At 45.1% G+C, this 6,600-nt stretch overlaps 1 long non-coding RNA gene across 3 annotated transcripts in view; it reads right to left on the minus strand.

Annotated features, from left to right (window-relative positions):
• Positions 1–3,594, minus strand: part of LOC114004438 (uncharacterized) — a 14,644-nt gene extending 11,050 nt beyond the window's left edge. Inside the window, exons 1-3 of one of the 3 annotated variants that reach the window (XR_333851.3) lie at positions 3,405–3,594; positions 2,767–3,313; positions 952–1,015 (exon numbers count right to left, since the gene is read on the minus strand). This is a non-coding gene — a long non-coding RNA (uncharacterized LOC114004438). Of the gene's footprint in view, positions 1–951; positions 1,016–2,766; positions 3,314–3,395 lie in introns of all 3 variants that reach the window. The other 2 variants (XR_003548587.1, XR_003548588.1) reach the window with 2 other exon arrangements.
• Positions 3,595–6,600: the final 3,006 nt, after the last annotated feature.

Consider the following 6,600-nt stretch of genomic DNA (forward strand, 5'->3'; position numbering starts at 1 on the left):
TGGTGGTGGCTTGTAAACAACTAGAATTTTGAAACTATTGAAAATGAGTCTGTATACATGTGCACAGACATGGGTAAATCATAAGGGAAAACTCCAGGTTGGAGAGACACATGGCTAACACACCACAGAGAGCATAATATATTCGGCAGAGTGAAAGAACATGGGAGCTACAGATGAAAATCTTTTACAGGGAGATAACAGAAATCAGAGCAGTAGAAATAAAGTCAGAAGAGTGGTATCACAAAACACCTTGAAAGGGGCCCTTTCCAGGAGAAGGTGAATACAGTTCAACTCCCAAACACAGCAGAATGTTCTAATAAGATAAAGGCATAGGAAACATCCACTGGATTCTACTACAAGGCCACAATTGAGCTTTATTATCAGGACATACTAGGCATATTACTTTCTTTTTTAAATAATTATTTAACTTTATTTATTTATCTATTTTTAATTTGACCCAGATAGGGACAGAGAGGGAGAAAGAGAAAGTGAGACAGTAATCAGTCAGGTCTGGGACTCCAACTGTGGCCGGTCATGTGAGTGTCCAGCACCCTCAACCACCACACTACCTGCTGGTCCCCATATTAGGCATATTACTACAAGGTTCTTCATTCCATGAAGACCTTCAAACACATCTTTTTTTCAAACTCCAGTGCTAAGTAAGATGTCTTTTAGCCCCAGGAGTAACTGGTTGGTTTCTTCTTGTAGTCAGTAAAAATCAAAGGTAGATTAGGAAGAAAAAAAAATGTGCCACTCTCCTTTGACATCTGTAGTATCCCATGACCTACACAACTCTACAGCCACCTCTACCAGCTAGTCAGCTGCCACTCACTCACTCATTCTTGATTTACCCTGCAGTAGCTTTCTAAATGTTCATTTTAATAAACAAACACTTATCAAAGCCATGAAATCCAGTGGAAAACACAAGAATAAAGAAAATAAACAACTTACCTGGGACTTGTTCATTTTCTGATGTCTTTCTAAGAGCATAAAAACCTATTCTTCAAAAAGTTACCTGGAAGAGGAAGAAAGAGGAATAGAATGAGTGATATGGCTGGTCCTGCATCTGCTTGATTCTCCTCCTAAAGACTCTCATATACCAGATGGGTAATCTTTACCCCTACAGAATGAGTAATGGAGGGAAATATCCTCATGTTCATTTATGTTTCCAGTATGATTCCATGAAACTTAAACTTGTATTGCATCTCCTATTGCCCCAACAATTTATATTCCCTCTCAAGAATACAAAAACATCACAAACAACTGATTGAACAAATCACAGCATTTCAAAAAATGAAAAGTGCCTTTTCAAAACTTGTATGGGGGGGGAGGGGACCAGCAGTTAGCGTAATGGCTATGTTGCTGGACTCCCATGTAGTCGACTGCAGTTCGCATCCCGGACGCGGTGGCTTAAAACTCACGCCAGGCGCATATGTGTGCGTGCCCAAGATCCCAAGAGGAGAATGGAGGAGAAGGGATTGCGGCATGGCTATCCCCCCTGGGGGGTGATTTCTCGCTTTCTGTCTCTGTCTGTCTGGCAAGCACACGTGCCCCATGGCAAAAACCTCTCAAAAAAAGAAAAAAAAGAAAAAAACTTGTATAGAGGTAAGGTAGTAAAGTAGTGGTAAAATGCAATGGCTCTGAGAAGCTGACCATAAAAGATTCTGGATCTGCAACTGGGCACTTCCATAAGTACACCAGACATATGCATACTCATGACATAGAACTGGCCAAGGAATGCAGCATCAAGATCCTGTTGGGAGTACTCTATGTCTTTCTCACTCATGGAATAAACTTTTTAAAAAAGTTGCAATGGGGAAAATCCACCTCAGGGCTGTTTTGTGCACTTGTTTTCCACATCTGTTTTTCTATCAATAATGTTAACCCCTCAGTGTGAGAATCTGTAAAGCTTTAGAAAGAAAGGTACTTTGAGCATAGGTCTTTTTTTTAAAAAAAAAAAAAAAAAAAGAATTTTATGTATGTATGTATGTATTATTTTCACATGGATTTTGCCAGAGAAAGACAGAAAGAGTGAGAAAGCAAGCCGCCAGGTCTGGGACTCGAACTGTGGTCGTCCATGTAGGAATTCCAGTGCCTTGACCACCATGCTACCTGCTGGTCCCAGCATAGGTCTTTTTTAAAACTGTTTTTTCCCTTAATTTTTATAAATTTACAATTAATCACTGTACAGCATACAAGCATGCACGCATTATATGTCGATCAAGTCAAAGATACTACCATATATTATACAGCATACTCAACAGGTAACTTTCCATTCTTGTGTCTGTTCAAATTTTTCCCCTGAGTCCTTCATTCTCACCCCCAAAACTGTCTCTTCTAATTTCACTGTCCTTTCTCAAAAGGATCTCTTAATAGGAAGCCTGTTTTAATTTGATTGTGGATAGTGTTAACCCCAAAACTCTGACTTCTAGTCTGTTATTGATTTTAGACAAGTCACTTCGCCTTTGAGGTCCATTATTACACCCTTCTTTCAAATGACACAAAAAATAAATAGCTGCACTACTGTTCCTCCAGATCCTATAACATCGGGAAAGACAGATGGCAGTACATCTCCGATGCCAGACATGGTAACGGACATGATCACAAAGGTGCCCAGCTTCTGGAAAAAATTAGTGGAGAATGAAGTGGGGGTAGCGGGTGTGCAGTTTAGGGTGAGCTAAAGATAGAAGCTTCCCAGTCGAGGAATTCCCGCAGCATCCGCCAATGAGGTGGCCCCAGCTCCCTTCTTTCTGCCAAGTGACTCACAGTCTGTAATGGCTTCCGAATGTAGTGCAGTCACTCAGGCCTCGGCCCGGGGCAATACGCTCCCTTCTGGATCTCTTCGGCCTCTTTGAAGCTGATAGGTCTCCAACGACAGATTTTGGAGCTGAGAGGACTTCCCGGTGAGATTCTGGTTCCTTCTCACTTGGTAGAGTTGCTTTGTCCAATACAGCCTGTGAGACAAACTCGCTTTTGCTAGAAGTTTAATCGGGGCCCCAAATCTGCCTAAGAATACTCAGTTCCCAGAAACCTCAGCCTGAAGCATCTACAAACACAAAGCAGTACCGCTGCGGACAAAGCCAAGTTGGGCACAGACCAGGACTCAACAGCCACCTGGCCAGTGCCGAAGCGCGACATTTCCACCACGGCAGACAATTCTAACGGAAAGCGCTGCGGGGAACCAGAAACGAGTCTGCGCGGCTCGGTCCCGCAGAATCGGCCACAAGACGCGGGAAAGCCAGGGCTCAACAGGCAACAACACTTCTCAGATACTTGGGCGACGCCGTTCACTGCGGAGGGGGCGACGCTGGGCCTAAAGAGAGCGAAAAGCAGTGCGCGCGACACCTGTTAAACAATACCTGGCCCACCTGGCCCACCTGCCTCACCTGCCTCACCTGCCTCACCTGCCAGGCCAGTCTGGGGCTCTGCAGCTGCGTCGGCTGAGCCGGGTCCGCGCTGCCTCAGGGGAGGAAGATGGAGACCCCGCCGCCCACACGGCCCCTCCCACCGTACAGCGCTCTCTGCGCGTGCGCCCGGGGTCCCCGACGCCCTCCTACTGAAGCCTGGACCTGAGCGCGCCCCAGCGGGAGAGGCGGTCCGAGCTGGACAGGGTGTGACCCCGCCCACGGCCCCGCCCGCCCTGCACCCCGACCTCAGCCGCCCACAGCTCGGACGCGAGGCTCCGCCCACATGGAAGGCGGGGCCGAGGCAGCAGCCACTGACGCCGGCATCCCGCACCGCCTCCGCCCGGCACCAAAACACTCGCCACTCGCGGACACCACCTCCACTTCGCTTCACCTTTCCCCGTCACCCCATTCCTTTACACCCCACTTTACTCTCACACCACTCCCGTCCCACCCTGCCTTCACCACTGCCACCTCTCCTCGCCGCCGCCCCTCCCTACATTATGGGTACCTTCTCCACACTGCACCCAACGCCCAGGTCACGCCCCTAATCCCTTTCCCTTCCTTTCCTGTCCCTGCCCTCCACGCCCCTGCCCTTTCTGCATCCTCGCCCCACGTACCCCTCCACTCCCTGCCACCTCCAAGCCATCACCTCAACCTCTCCTCTCTCAGCCCCCGTCTCCTGCCCGGAGAGGCGGGGGCTCCAGCAGCCGCCAAGCCAGAGAGAGATTTAGGAATACAGAGGTTTTAACTAAATTAGCCCAGCCAAGTAATTTTTTTTTTCAGATGTGAATGAAACGAAGAGAAGGCGGGACAGATTTTGAGAAGCTCTACCTGAAAATCAAAATGCACCCAAACGAAAAAACAGGGGGTATATCACACATTGTCCCAGACATGACTGCGCTAACCATTAGATGTGTTCATCTCTGATATTCTTACCATAAAGGAAAATAAAAAGAGCATTAAGAGCCAGAGACTAGGCCTAGGACTAAGGATGTTAACACCTCATCCTACAATAAATGGGTCACTGGGAAAATAAAGTATAAAAAATGTTAAATAAATTATATTCACTCAGCCAGGGAGCATTAACACAAGTTTAAAACCTAGTTCATATTGGGATCAGCAGTTAGCATAATGGCTATGTCGCTGGATTCCCATGTAGTCGACTGCAGTTCAAGTCCCGGACCTGGCGGCTTAAACTCACGCCAGGCGCATGTGCATGCATGCCCAAGATCCCCAGAGGAGAATGGAGGAGAAAGGATTGCGTGGCCATCCCCCCTGGGGAGTGATTTCTCACTTTCTGTCTCTCTGTCTCTCTCCGCCTTTCTGGCGAGCGCATGTGCCCTATAGCAAAAAAACCTCTCAAAAAAAAAAATAGCTCACATGTTATAGTAAATAAGATTCAAGATTTTAAAATACAAAAATTCTTAAAGCACAAGTGAATTTTAGAATATAAAATGGATGGGGACAGAGCCAGGAAACAACAAAGTGAGAAACCATTAAGAGCTGACTGGTTTTATTTTAGGAAATCAGGCATTTCTGTTTCAGATTTAAAACTGGGAACAAAGTTTAAAGATAAACTAGGAAAACATACAAGAGGAAAAAAAGGATTTAGAATCTTAATTTATATACAACTCTTAAAAATCAATGGAAAGGAGGACCAGCTGATGGCATAACGGTTACGTTGCTGGTCACTGGACTTCCACGTAGTCGACTGCGGTTCAAATCCCAGACCTGGTGGCTTCTAACTCACACTGGGCATGTGTGCATGTGTGCCCAGAATCCTAAGAGGAGAATGTGGGAGAAGGGATTGTGGTGTGGCCATCCCTCCTGGGGAGTGATTTCTCACTTTTTGTCTCTATTTCTCTGATGAGTACACATGCCATATAACAAAAACCTCTCTCTCAAAAAAAAAAAAAATCATTGAATAGGTCTGAATTACTGCCATCACTCACTAAAGAAATGAATAAGAGACAAAATAGAAATAAGCAGTAAATATATGATAAAGTATGTGGTGACAAAAAATATGTACTGCCCAATTTATACAAACTTTCTGGAAGATACTCTGTATCAACAATAAAAATATCCTTTAACCTAACAATTAGACTTCCAGGAGTAGATATTAATGGAAAAAAATGTCCAAAAATGTGTGTACACATATCTTCTTCACAATTTAGTTTTAACAACAAAAAAAAGGTAACAATTTAAACTTAGACCTTTTGCTGTCTAACCAAGCGAGTAAGGGACACCATCCTATAGCTAGGTAGGCTTTGATACTGATTCCTGACCATTTCTTTTCTTTCAAAAGTTAATTCATTTCTCTCTTCCATGGGAGAAAGACAGAGAGACAAAGAGATGGACACTCCCCATAGCACCTCCAGTCCCAGCAGCCCAGATCACAAAGGCATTCCCGGGGAGATCCCAGGACACAAACCCAGGGCCTTTCCCATGTGGATCTAGTTGTGTCACCATTGCACCACCACCTAAGCTCTGATAATTTTTTTATTTTTTAGAGAGAGAGAGACAGAGACAGTGTGAGGGAAAATGAGAGATTACCTCCCAGGAGGGATGTCCATGCCACAATTCCTTCTTCTCCATTCTCCTCTTGAGATCTCCATTCACACATGCCCAGCATGATTCTCAAGCCACCAAGTCCAAGACTCCAATCACAGTTGGCCATGTGGGTGTCCAGCAATGTATTCACTATGCCATCTGCTGGCCTAGCCCTGACAATTTTAAAAAATTGTATTATTTCAGGGATGAGAAAGGGGCCAGTAGATGGCATAGTGGTTAAGGTGCTGGTCTCCCATATGGCTGACCAATGGTTCAGTCCCAGACCTGTCAGCTTAAAAATCATGCTAGGTGTTTTTGCAAGTGTGCCCAAAATCCCAGGAGGAGAATGGATTGTGCCATGGCCATACAGTGTGGCGGGGGAGGGGGGGCATATTTCTCACTTTCCCTCTCACTGTATCTGTTCTCTTCATGCAAGCAAATGTGTCCTATGGCAGAATACCTTAAAATTTAAAAAAATGTAAAAATACAGAGGGATATACAATATATAGTAGGCTTCCATCTCCGTGGGTTTTGCATTTGTAGGTTCAACTAACCATGGGTTGAAAATATCTGAAATAAGAAAGTGATTACATCATTACTGAACATGTACAGATGTTTTTCTTGTCATTATTCCCTAAGCAAC

Source organism: Tupaia chinensis, unplaced genomic scaffold (genome assembly GCF_000334495.1).
Source record: "Tupaia chinensis unplaced genomic scaffold, TupChi_1.0 Scaffold000101_1, whole genome shotgun sequence".
Classification (NCBI taxonomy): domain Eukaryota; kingdom Metazoa; phylum Chordata; class Mammalia; order Scandentia; family Tupaiidae; genus Tupaia; species Tupaia belangeri.